The sequence below is a fragment of the Protopterus annectens genome, chromosome 5.part0, assembly GCF_019279795.1.
Source record: "Protopterus annectens isolate FY-2018-M chromosome 5.part0, PAN1.0, whole genome shotgun sequence".
Classification (NCBI taxonomy): Eukaryota; Metazoa; Chordata; order Ceratodontiformes; family Protopteridae; genus Protopterus; species Protopterus annectens.
In genome coordinates, this window is record NC_056735.1 from 257,448,944 (window position 1) to 257,463,185 (window position 14,242).

Genomic DNA, 14,242 nt, shown 5'->3' on the forward strand with positions numbered 1-14,242 from the left:
TCTCTCTTGCAACAGTTTCTTCCTTCTATTGTACAGTTTGTTTATGGCAGGGGACCACCAGACTGGCTTCCTATTTTTAGAGGATAGCGTTTTGGTTCTGTTTGGGATAGCATGTTCCATGCACTCATGTAAGTGCTTATAGAGTGCATTTGTGTAGGATTCAGCAGTTGTAACTGTATTGCCCATCTGCATGGGTGTCATGGTGGATTGTATGACAGAAGTTTGAGTGGCCCTTTATGATTGAAATGTTCTGAATTGGGCAAGTTGTCATTATTGGTTCATATGATTTGTTTCATTGCTTAAAGGAAAAATTTTCAGAACTATAAATGTAAAACACACTCTAACAAGTGGTGCTGTATTATACAAGGGATATAATTCAATTATTATATAGTATAATTAATGCAGTCAGGAAGGTGAATCAAAGAAAACTTTGCACGGTTCTAAAAATGTGTGCAAGGAGCCTATGATTTGAAAACAACCCAAAGGTAAACTTACCCTGCACTGGCCAGATGCATTTTCTTTGTATGTGGGTTTCAATGCTGTTTCAGTGAATGTGGGCTTCAAAGGTAAAGTTTTAATGCCAAGTCTGTTTTCATTGTAAGACTATTGCTTTGTTTAGGTTTAGTAAATGTCTATCAGTGTTTGTGCTACAAAATTTGAAATAAAAGTTTTAAATGAAATCCAAATATCTGTAATCATTGTAGACGTAACGCATAAAACAGTATGTACACTGAGAGATTTGAACAGTGTCTATGACAAATGGGGAGAAATAGCCAAGTAATGGGACACTGTAATGGCTGCGTGGGTGGGGCTGCATGGCTGGAGGGGGTGGGGCTGTGTGGGCAGGGCTCTGGGTTTGCACCCCTCCTGCAAAAAATCCTGCGGGCTCCCTTGCCTGGAAGTGAGATTTTGTTTTATGAATATAGAGACACCCCACCTTTAGTACTTCCTTGTAGTGTCGTTGTCTTCTTCTTTCTGCTGCTCCTGTTAGGGGGCACCACAGTGGATCATCCGTTTCCATTTCTTCCTGTCCTCTGCATCTTATTCTGTCACACCAACCACTTGCATGTCCTCTCTCACCACATCCATAAACCTTATCTTAGGCATTCCTCTTTTCCTGTTACCTGGCAGCTTCATCCTTAGCATCTTTTTTCCAATATACTCTGCATCCCTCCTCAGCACATGTCCAAACCAACGTAATCTTGCTTCCCTGGCTTTGTCTCCAAATCGTCCAACCTGGGCTGACCCTCTAATATATTTATTCCTAATCCTGTCCACCCTCGTCACACCCAGTGCAAATCTTAACATCTTTAACTCTGCCACATCAAGCTCCGACTCCTGCCTTTTTGCCAGTGCCACTGTCTCCAACCCATATAACATAGCTGGTCTCACTACCCTCTTGTAGACCTTCCCTTTCACTCTTACTGGTAGTCGTCTGTCACAAATCACTCCTGACACTCTTCTCAACCCACTCCATCTTGCCTGTACTCTCTTCTTCACCTCTCTTCCACACTCACCATTACTCTGAACTGTTGATCCCAAGTATTTAAACTCATCCACCTTCACCACCTCTACCCTCTGCATCCACACCATTCCTCTATTCTCCCTCTCATTCACATACACATATATTCTGTCTTAGTCCTGCTGACCTTCATTCCTCTTCTCTCTAGAGCACATCTCCACCTCTCCAGGGTCTCCTCCACCTGTTCCCTACTCTCACTACAGATCACAATGTCATCTGCAAACATCATAGTCCATGGGGACTCCTGTCTGATCTCGTCTGTTAACCTGTCCATCATCATTGCAAATAAGAAAGGGCTCAGAGCTTATCCTTGATGTAATCCCACCTGCACCTTAAACGCATCCGTCATTCCCACAGCAGACCTTACTGCTGTCACACTACCCTTGTACATATCCTATACCACTCTTACATACTTCTCTTCCACTCCCGACTTCCTCGTACAATACCTCTCTAGGCACCCTCTCATATGCTTTCTCTAAGCCCACAAAGACATAGTGCATCTCCTTCTGACTTTCTCTGTACTTCTCCATAAACGCTCTCAGAGAAAACATCGCATCTGTAGTGCTCTTTCCTGGCATGAAACCATACTGTTGATCATTAATCATTACCTCCCTTCTTAACCTAGCTTCCACTACTCTTTCCCGTAAAGTCATGCTGTGGCTGATCAATTTAATCCCTCTGTAGTTACTACAGCTCTGCACATCACCCTTATTCATAAAAATCGGTACCAAAACACTTTTTCTCCATTCCTCAGGCATCCTCTCACTTTCCAAGATTTCATTAAACTATCTAGTTAAGAACTCCACTGCCATTTCACCTAAACACCTCCATGCTTCCATAGGTATGTCATCTGGACCAACAGCCTTGCCATTCTTCATCCTTGTAGTGTGATGAGCCTAAATGCATGGTAGGTGTTGAAACCCTGCAATGACAGGGTGCTTTCAATGGTCTTGAAAAACATCTCCATGACACTGCATATGTATCTATGCATTCCAGGGTTGGCAGTGTCTGTATAGAGTGGCATCTTTTGTTGAGGCTCCTAGCATTCAGCAGTAATACCTTTTATGCTATCCTGATTCTGTTTTGTTAAGCTGGAATCTTTTTGAATACTGACATTGCATAAAAAGGTACTATATTGGTAGACAAGGTTTTAGTCAGCATACAAACGCTATGGAGAGAGAGGTGCAGGCCACACCTGGCAAAGTACTTAGGATGGTCTATAATTTCCTCTCGGGCTGATGTTTTTTTTTGGACCCCCCCCCCCTCTTGAATGATACCAGAAATTAAGGAAATTTATTGAAGTCAGTAATCTTTTGCGCATATTGTGGTATCTATTGATCCTTGATGGTAAAATGTTGTTTAAGACTAGGTTCATACTTGCCTCTGTCACATATTTCAAGAGCTCCAGCATGCGTCTCTTCTTAGTCTGTGAAGGTATCTCTCAAGTTGTTTACTTCCCACACGTACTATGACTGTATCATATATGTACTTGTCATGCAAGGACTGGAGTGCGTGCATGATGTGGTGAATTCTGGCACCTGATAGGCAACTAACCATGCTCTTCTTCTTACTCTGTCTGGCAACTTGTGCATCATTGTGTCTCACTATGGAGTCACCTATGACCAGGATGTTGGATTGTGAGGAGGTTTATCTTGGGGACTTTTGAGTTGAAACACTGAGAGTCATAGATGCATACTTCATAGTGGGTGCTGCCTGAGCTGAGCATTTGTGAGGTGGCTGAGGGTACTTGTTTTTTAGGTTACATTTAGGATGCCTTTGTGATTTAGGTAGGTTACTTTTAAGAGACTCTGCATATGTAGGTCTATGTTTTAGGTCTGTATTGAGTGTAATAGGGATAACCTTTTCCTATTTGTAGTGTATTTATGTGAGAGTTTTCTCTCCAATGAGATTGTATAAATGCATCTCTCATGTACCATGTCAGTTTGTTTAAGCAGTAGGTTGTTGTCAGTAAACAGAGGCAAATTGCTACATTCTTAGGATGCCCATTTCCACCAAGATGGCTACAAAGCCAGTAGGAGATTGCAAATCCATGGTTCTGTGAACTGATGTAAGTTGAAAGGAAGGCAGTGCTTATGAGGTCTGCAATTACTTACTGGTGATATCGCTCTATCTAGTAGTGGAGATAGTGCTGCTTTTAGCAGCTGCACACAGCTAGGAGCCACTGATGCTCTGTTCCTCCTTTCACCAGACGCTAAGAGTAGCACTAGTCCTGAACTGCTTCCTAAGAAGTACTTTGTTGGAGCAAAAAAGGTTGAGGGCTGAGAAATGACTGATTATAAAATTACCCCCATCAGAAAGAAAACATTGGTATGAGGATATCCTTGGAGATATATAAGTAGAGATCTACAAATGGCTGTTAAGCAGAAGCAAAAAGGTTTTTGGCTGTAGCTTTATTTATTTTTTTGGTGAGTTTTACTTGGCCAGTTAAAGAATCTGTTACATAAAATAATTAAGGAAAAGTTATGTAATGTGAGTGAGGTGGGAAAAACAAGTTGTTGTTGCGTCTTTCGGCTTTTCCCGGTTAGGGGTCGCCACAGCGGAACTCCAGTCCGCTAATGATTGGTAGTTGATTTTTACGTGTGGAGTTACCAGCCCTGACGCACAACCTTCAACGAAGGTATGCCCATTCACGCATATCTCCACGCAGAAGACGCTCTAGCTGAGAGGTGGGAAAAACAAATAAGCATTTTTTTATGTAATTCACAATGGTGAAATGTGTAGTTACTGACATTAAATGTATTTTAAAAGGTTGTTCGACATCAGTAAACATGGATATGCTCCTGTATGGACAGCATGATGTAAACAATGCTGCAATGTCTGATCGTTTAGATAAAATAGTATTTGCAAGTACATGGTATATTTTAAAGATAACTGTGAAGCAGTTCTGTTTAATAAAAATTATTAATTTCTGTTGTACTAACTTAGGAAAAGGCTTGTTGGAAAAATTGGTGGAGGGTTTGATAGTATACATTTTCTTTTACTGTGAAAATAAATATTTCATTTTATTCATTCTTTGTGTAAATCTGTGAATATATAAATAAAGAGCCCCTGTTTTTTTTTAGTAATTGCCACAGGCTATTTTACAAGTGCGTGAGCCACCATCAACTCATGTAGATGGAACCTCATTTTTAGCATTTCATCTGAAGGGGGCACACACAAGTGCAGTACCCCCTTATGCTGCACTGTAATTTCAATACTGGAAATTAATCCATGATTCTTAGTAGTCAAACAAATGGGTTTACCATTACTGTTCATCCATTCTTCCATCCATTTCTGGTTTGCTTTTCAAGCAATATGTATGCCTGTTAACTCATGGCACTGTTGGTATCACCATGGATTAGTCCCTGCCCAGCACCTTATAAAAAAGATAATGTGAAGTTGTTAAATCTCGCTGTTTATTCTTGCACATGGGCTCAGAGTCGAACCATTGGCTCCGAGTCGGCCGCTTTACTAGCTAAAGATCTCAGAGTAGCTCCAGGCCAGGTCCCTATCCCATGATGCTCTCTGTCCTACCTCAGATCTAGTTTGCTGCTGCAACAGATCGGAGGTCATCTGGAGAGCCTCGGGCCAGTTATTTATATTTTTCTTCCTTTTTGGACATATTTTTGCTGATAGTTATCATTATATAGAAAAACTTATATTTGTACTGCTTTTGGGCTGCTTAGCCTTAAAATTCTTTATTTAGAGTTTGACGAGTTTGTCATTTTCAGAGCGGTTGCTATTTGGCCTTTGGACTTTTCTTTAGTTATTCCCCATCCCTTTATATACTTAATGGTGTGATTTAGTGCTATTAGAGCGTTAGTATAGTGGATAGTGTCATTGTTTATATACTACTTAAAAGTGTGAATTTCATGTTGTTAGACTGTTAGTGTCTTAGATTAGCGTGACTGTTTACGATAAGACAGTGTGCTTAGTTAGATATATTTTATATATCTATACTCTTATTTGATTAAGTTGTTCAGGGATTTGGCAACTTAGACTGTTTTGGAATTTAGACTTGCAATAATCTTTTCTTCAGTGGTGTTACTGTTGCTTATGATGTCTGACCATAAAGAAAAACAGAAGTCTGGTTTCAAGAAGTGTAAATGCGGTCAGAAAATGTCCATTACGGATGCCTATGGGAATTGTGTGCATTTTTTGGGGTCTGTTTACCTCCAGGAGGATTGCTCTATCTGCCATTCCTTCAGTAGTAGGGTTTTACTGGAGAGACGAAGGAAGCTGGTAGACAGAGGCTTATTGAAGCCAGATTTTCAAGAGTCCTTGGACAAGGCTGACCAGACCTCAAAGTCATTGAAGGGGTCGAAGTCTTCTAAGGTGTCTTCGGAGCCCAAGTCATCAGCTCCAAGCCTTACTGTTAAGGTGCGGTCATTGGTCCGCAGTCTTCGGAGCCGTGCATTGAGCGAGTGTTTCAGAGACAGTTCCCCGGTCTTGGAGCTGGTCTCCAATACCTTGAGGTCACCTATCCTTCAGTCAGTGGTGTCTTAGGGTCCTCAAAGAACGAGTCGAAGGAACCGATCTGATGTGGACTGGGTGGTGCAGAGGCTCCTTAAGAGCCCGGCACTTGCTAAATTATCGGCCTCGACCCAACCGGCTTCTGGGCCTACGACCATTCCACCTGCTGTGACTACTCTTCCTCTGAGCCGAGTAGGGCTTTTGGAGCCAGAGGAGGAGGACCTGATGGTTGTGGAGCCTTTGGAGCCGAGGCCAGTGCCCTCGGCTCCGTCAACCCTGACTTCTTCAGTTCCATTGGAAGAGCCTGGGAGCCGACACTCTCTCATCTGTTCCAGGGTGTAGAGTTGAACCAATGCATTGGTTCCGACCCTTCCTCTCGGAACTTCGGCACGGATGAGCTCAGCTCCATCCTCTGGTTCGGATCCCACTGTCTTGGTGCCGGGGAAGTTAGTCGTCTTTGGAACCGGCAGTTTCCTTGGGTCGGAGCAGTGGTGCCTTCGATGCCACGAGGAGGGTTCTGTCATCTAAGACACGCACATCATCAGGTCCCTCCTCTTCATCCCCTAAGGTGCCACTTTATGCCTCTACATTGCAGGTCCCTGTGAAGTGTTGAGTCCCGGAGCCTGAGGTAACCCCATTGGGTGACCCTTGCTCTACTGAGACCTCACCAGAAGCCCCCACTGATGAGGTTCCCAGGAAGAGACTATGTAAGAGGAGGCATTTAGATTCCCCGCAGGAGTTTTTGACATCAGACACTGACTTAGAGGAATCAGAAGGGTCCCCACGGTCCCCCTTGTTAGGATATCTCCTCTGCAGATATCCTGGAAGTCCTAAAGCAGAGGGGTGACTGGCAGTCCATTAACCCTACTGGGGATGACTCTGTGCTCCTGAAGGCCTTTGGGTCTCAACCTTCAACCTCCTGGGTGACTCTGCCCTTTGAATTGATGGAATTGGTTGCTCGAAGGGCATGGGAGTCTCCTGATATTTATGGAACCGGTCCCTCGGAGGCCCAACAAGTTTATCACCTCCCCCAAGACAAGATGTTCCTCACTAAGGGAGTCTCCATTGATGCCATGGTGATGGCGGCGGCCACAAGAAAGAGATGTCAGAAATCTCTTGTACTGTCCACCCTCCTAATAGGGATTCCAGGACGATGGACAGATATGGGAAACGCATCTTTATTTCTGCGACCTTTGCTATGTGATTGCTTAACTACTTGACTCATTTTATCCGTCTTCAAAGATATCTGAAAGAGCTTGGAGATGCTCTGCAGGGTAATACAGATGGAGCTGTTTCTGACAGTGACGGCACAACTTAATACCCTTAACTCCATTGTGAACTCGTCCATGCGGCTCATTTCCTATGCAGCCGATGGTTCAAGTCGGGCAGCGGGTTCAGCGATAGCTCTTTGGTGATGGTCCTGGATGCACTTATGCTCCTTTGCGGAAGCCTTCAAGTCTTCCTTTGTCAATACCCCATTCGATGGCTCTTCTCTTTTTGGGCCTAATGTCAAGGAGACTCTCACTAGGTATGAGCAAGATGGAAAGACTCTCTCTGCCGTAGGTGTCTGTTTTTCCACCCCAACCAGACCATACCCCAAAGTGCAGAAAGGTGGAAAAATGTGGCTTCGAAAGTCTCAAGGAGCTTTCCAGAACACGCGTAGTGAACCCCCCTCCAGGGTCAGAAGAGGGGGCAATAATGGAAGACTCCACCCCAGCGGCAGAGGGGGTCCGCAGAACCAGGGTGACAAGGATCAGTTCCTAGGTATCAGCGTTCCTGAAAGGAGGCCAGACTGTCCTGCTCTGGAGGCAGTCGGGGGTCACTTGGCTGTATATCCAGATGCCTGGCTAGGAATTGCAACAGATTCTTGGGTACAAAATATTGTTACCAGAGGATACATCATTCCATTTTTAGAAAATCCAACTGTTGGCAAAAAAATCCCAGATGTTCCACCCAGTCTCAGGGATCAAGCAGCCATAGAAATCCAGAGGCTGCAGGCAAAGACTCATCCAGCCAGTCCCAGCAGACCAGATAGGATCTGGAACTTACTCCAGATTTTTTTTAGTTCCAAAGAAGACAGGGGACTGGAGGCCCATCTTGGATCTCAGCAGACTCAACACATTTGTAAAGAAGTTCCAGATGGTCACGCTTCAGTCTATTCTCCCATTCCCCTGAGTGGGCGATTGGATGTGCTCTATAGATATCAAGGATGCGTACTACCACATCAAAATGGCCAGGGCATCCAGAGATCATCTGCATTTCCGGCTAGGAGCCAGTCACTACCAGTTTTGAGCACTGCCCTTTGGACTCGCAACAGCCCCCAGAGTGTTTACCAAATGCATGGCAGTGGTTACAGCTCACTTGAGGCATCTAGGATTCAGATTGTTTCCGTATCTGGATGACTGGCTCCTTACTGCCCACTCCCGGCATCAACTAATTAATTCCAGGGATCACGCTGTCAATCTCTGCTCTTGGTTAGGCATCACTATCAATTTTGAAAAGTCTGAGTTGTCACCATTGCAGCATATCTCCATTATCGGAGCAGAACTAGACACTACCACCACCACAGTAAGATTGCCCCTGGACAGAATAGCCAGTCTCCGAAACCAGGTCTTGGACATTTTGCAGAGAAAAAAAGTATCGGCCCATCAAGTACTGAAACTACTAGGCACCATGGCAGCTACGCTTTTATAGCGGTTCCTCTGGGATGTATGCACACAAGGATTCTTCAATGGTTTCTATTTACACAATGGTCATACCTACAACTTCCCATGTCATTCCTAATCGTGATTACGGACTCTTGAAGAAGGATCTTTGCTGGTGGTTGACCAACCAGCCAATAAGTTACAGTGAGGCGACCATTTGTTCTCCCCCGCTGTCAGCCGCGGTGACCATGGGCACTTCTCTGATAGGGTGAGGGGGGCTTTTTCAAGGAAGAACAGCCCAAGGCACCTGGTCAGAGACAGAGTCACAGTTGCACATCAGTGTTTTGGAGCTGAGAGCAGTGCTTTTGGCGTTGAAGCACTTCCATGGCTCTCTGCCACTAGGGACGTTTGCGATACAGACAGACATGTCAGTGGTCTGGTACATCAAGCAAGGGGAACTATGTTTTACCCCCTGTGTTGAGAGGCCTTGAGAATTTGGCAGTAGTCTGTGACCACCGGGCGCTTTCTGATAGCAATGCATATCCTGGGGAAATCAAACATGGTAGCGGACAAACTGAGCAGAGCCATTCTGCTACCGCCTGAGTGGTGTCTCGAAAACAAAGTTGTGGAGAAGATTTTCTGAAGATGGGGCCAACCTTTCTGTGACCTGTTTGCATCCCCTATGAATGCCAAATGCAGAAGCTACTTTGCCCTGAATCCCCCACCAGGGGACAGATTTGCTCCCGGGACTCCTGTATGCCTTTCCACCTATACTCCTAATTCCGAAATTCTTGCAGAAAGCCAAAACCCTGGGAAGGACTGTAATCTTAATAGCCCCATTTTAGCCTCATCAAATTTGGTTCCCCTTCCTCCGACTCTATCAACTGTAGGAACCTTGGATTCTGGACCCAGTTCCAGACCTACTGACACATTCGTCAGGGGCCCTCCATCCCGCCCTTCGTTCCCTCAGATTGACAACTTGGCTGCTCCGATTCCCTACCTAGCCAGGTCACAGGATTTTTCTTCGGAGGTACAACACATTCTTGTATCTTCACATAAGGCTTCCACTAGAAAGTTGTGTGCTAGTAAATGGAAGCGATTTGCCTTTTGGGCATCCCAGAATGACAGTGATCCTTATGTTGTCCCGATTGCTAGTATACTGGAATTCCTATCTAAGCTTTTTCATGAGGGTGCTGCAGCTGCCACGATTAAAGTTCAATTGGCTGCTATCTCGAATTTTCACCTTGGAGCTGAAGGTTCTAATTTAATCTCTCACAGATTATGTAGGGCCTTCCTTAAGGGCACCATTCATCTTAGGCCACCTGTTAGACAACCCTTTGCTCCCTGGAATCTAAATTGTGTGCTGTCACGTATTATTCTTCCCCCCTTTGAGCCTGCATCATCCTGTCAGTTGAAGTTTCTTTCTTGGAAGACTATTTTCTTGGTGGCCATTACCGCAGCATGCAGGGTATCTGAACTCCAAGCACTTTCTATCAAACCCCCATATTTGGTGTTCCACCCAGACAGAGTGTCATTGAGGACTAATCCTTCATTCCTGCCAAAGGTGTGTTCTGAGACCAATCTGAACCAAACTATTGAACTTCCAACCTTTTTCAGTAATCATTCTAATAAGCTGGAATACATGTTGCATAAACTTGATGTTCACAGTCAATTGAGGTTCTATTTGGAAAGAACAAAAGAATTTAGAAGATCTGACCAACTCTTTGTATCTCATGCTGATGCTAAAAAGGATTACCAGTTTCTAAAGTTACCCTTTCCAAATGGTTAACTGACTGCATTAAATTTATGTACTCTTCAGTGAACAAAATATTAGAGTATGATGTGAAGGTGCATTCAACTAGAGCCGTCTCCACTTCTTCGGCTTATATGGCTTGATTAACTTTGGACACTATGTGCAGCTGCCACTTGGTCTAAGCCTCATACATTTATCACTCATTACAAAGTGGTCAGGGCCTCCAGGGATGGGGCTTCCTTTGGTTCCACTGTCCTCAGGAATATACTCCCTTGAGCCACCCAGGTTTGGGGTGCTTGGGACGCTACCCATGTGTAAGAATAAATGGCGAGATTGAACAACTTCACATAAAGAAGTTTGGTACTTACCATAACGTTCCGTGTGAGTTCATCTTGCCTTTATTCTTACATTCCCACCCACCTTCTCCCTCCAGGGTCTCGAAGAGCAAGTAGACTTGGGGTCTGGTGGTCTTGTTCTGGGACTTCTTACTCCGGCTGGAATATTTATTGAGTTACACCTGTTCATGCTGGGTTCAGCAAACTAGATCTGAGGTAGGATAGCGAGCATCCTGGATAGGGACCTGGCCTCAAGCTACTCAGAGATCTTTAGCTAGTAAAGCGGCCGACTTGGAGCCGATGGTTTGGCTCCGAGCCCATGTGTAAGAATAAAGGCAAGATGAACAACTCACATGGAACATTATGATAAGTACATAACTTCTTTTTTTATTAATTTGTTTGCCTTGGGGGATTTTAATCTGTGGTTGCAATGTTTGGTTGTCATTACAAGCAGATTGTTCAGATGCTTTTTCATTGTATTGGTTTGGGCCATATTTAAAAACTTTTTCTTTTAATGATTAAAAAATACATCACTGTTATAATTCATCTGACTTTTTTACATTTTGGATATTGTTTCAGCCCCAAGAAAAAGTATTGTCTCGATATGGTAGACAAATAACTTCAGAAAAAATTACTTACAAGAGGATGTCATTTGTTTTGGTACAGCACTCCGTATTAAAGGCTTTGCACACTACAATGGGAATTTGAAAGCCATAGACATTTATTTGTTAAAGAAACGTGACAAAGGAGACTATAGAGCCCAGCTTGAAAGAAAACTACAGCTCTGAAGAACCAGCAGCCTGAGGATGCAGATAACTTTGAAGTGCCTGCAAAAATAAACTCACATTCCTCGGAAAAATATTTTTTAATTTTTGTTACTACTCATCAGAAAGAAATCTATAAAGTGACCAATATTCCAAGGACCATCTTCTAATTATGGTGGCTGCCAAAAAAGAAATTACTAGAAAATGGAAATCGGTATCTAACTAACTATATTAGAAGTAGTGGATATAGTAACAGAGATAAAACAACTGGAATTGAGATCTTTAGAAAAGGGTAGGAGAAAACCACATAGGAAAAAATGGGAGTTATGGGAGCAATACCTTCAGGGGAGGAATGAGGTTTAAAAGAAGGCAGGACTTAAATGATCTATTTAATGTTTGACTGAAAATGATTAGGTAGATTATAAGTGATGTGTAATGCTTGCAACTGAGGGTGTATCAGTATGGCTTGTGATGTAAAATGCTTGCAACTAGGATTGTGTCGGTGCGGTTTGTCTTCATTTATATAAATGTATGATTGCTTAGGTAGTAAGCGATGGTTTACTAACGATGTTTCTTGTTTAAAAAGGGGGCAGGAATTCAATAATTTATGTAATGTTTCTTATGTTATATGATATATAGCAATATACGTAAAGTATAATCTTTGTTGATATTAATTTCTTAATACAGTTTGATTACATTTGTATACATGTTCATAGGTTGGTACTAGGCTATCACTCCTAGGGCCTATACGAGCCTAGCCATAACAATTCCCTGGATATTTCTTCCCACAATATTTACTTCCCTGGACCCCTGTCTAGCAGGCGACTGACGTGATCCCCGGGGTGAATTTCCTATCTCCCATCCAACTGGCAAGGTTCCTTTTGAAGATGGCCAAGGAGGCGCTCTGCTTGACATGTATGGGCAGTCTATTCCAGAGTATGGGGAGTCTCTGGGTCAGCAACCTATCCCTCCAGCATGTTTTGTTCATTGTGATGACATGGTTTAGATCTCTGGAGCGTGTGGCTCCGAGGGATTGGGATTTCTTTAAGTGGAGCATGTCCAACAGTTCCGGGTTTGACATGGCCTTGTATGTTAAACATAGATCACCTCGGAGTAGACGATATGCCACGGTCAGCAGGGCATCTGCTTTAGGTCTGTGATTCTTTCAGTGAGGTATTTCTGCAGCCTTTCCAGCTGTTGCAGATGTCTTGTGAGGTACATACCAAATGGGGCGCTGTACTCTATAATGGGTCTAATGAGGGATGAGTACAGTGGGACAATGACCTCCTTTTTTTCTGGATGAAAAGGCCTTGGTGGTGAGGTGTGCCACATAGAAGGATTTCCTGACTGTTGTGGTGATGTGGTTATCGAAGGTGAGACCACTGTCCACCTGAGTCCCCAAGTCTCGCATCACACTTTCGGTGTTTAGTGTACTGTCACCTGTGTGGTAATTCATGGGTACATGGTTTTTCCCAAAGGGGGATAACTATGCATTTCTTGGCATTAAGCTTGAGCCCATGGCTCTGGCACCAAGCATCTGTTGCAGTAAGACCCTTTTGTAGAATATCCACATAATTTGGGGATTCAATAATGGCTCCCAGTTTGCAGTCATCTGCAAACTTTGTTAACCAGAGTCCCTTAGTGTTGGCCTGTACTTCAGAGAAGTAGATGCTAAACAAGAGCGGTCCCAGGACTGAACCCTGAGGTACTCCACTTGTCACTTATCTGGAGCTGGATTTGGAGTCGGCTACTTTTACAGTCTGGGTTCTGTCATTAAGCCAGTTGGCAACCTATCGAGTGACATAGGGATTTATGCCCAGCTTAGTAAGTTTATCTATGATTCCAGAGTGGGGGATGGTGTTGGAGGCCTTGGCGAGGTCCAAATAGGCTGTGTGGACCGCCTTACCCTCGTCCACAGCTCTGGAGACTGATTGGAAGAAGTCAGTCAGGTTCAGGAGACAAGATCGGCCCTTCATGAACCCAAACTGGGTGGGGTCCAGTGTTTGAAGGTTACCAATGTCTTTGTTTATAAGTTCCATGATAATGCGTTCCATCCCCTTGCAGATCAGGCTTGTCAGACTGATTGGGACAGTAGTTCCCGGAATCCAAGGTGGATTCCCCCCTTGTGGAGTGGGATAACTGTATCTGTAAGCCACTCAGTGGGCACGAAGCCTAAGGTGAGGCTATGATTAAACATGACACTTAGGTGAGGTGCCAGCTCATTTTGTAGTTCATGTAGTACACAGCCCGGGATGTCATCTGGTCCCATGGATGCTGTATTCTTAGCTTTGGAGAGTGTGGTTTCTACATGTGTGGCCGTGATTACTGGAATTTGGCAATCTTTTGGTATTGAGATGGGCCGTTTAGGGGGTGAGAGGGGGTGAAGTTGGCACTAAATCGATCTGCCAGGATATTGGCTATATCCTTGGGATCGGTATATTCAATGCCATTCTGTTGTAACTCTGAGCAGATCTGAGCATTGCCGTTTAGATTGTTGACATAACTATAGAATGCCTTGTGGTTGTCTTTGGAATCTTTGACAATTTTATTTTCATAACTAGCTTTGGAGGATTTTATGAGGGATCTCAGGTTCTTACTGAGGCAAGTAAGGGAGTTTTTTGCATCCTGGGATTTTCCTCTTTTCTGCAACAGTTTCTTCCTTCTGTTGTACAATTTGTTTATGGCAGGGGACCACCAGATTGGCTTCCTTTTTTTGGAGGAGTGTCTTTTAGTTCTATATGGAATGGCAC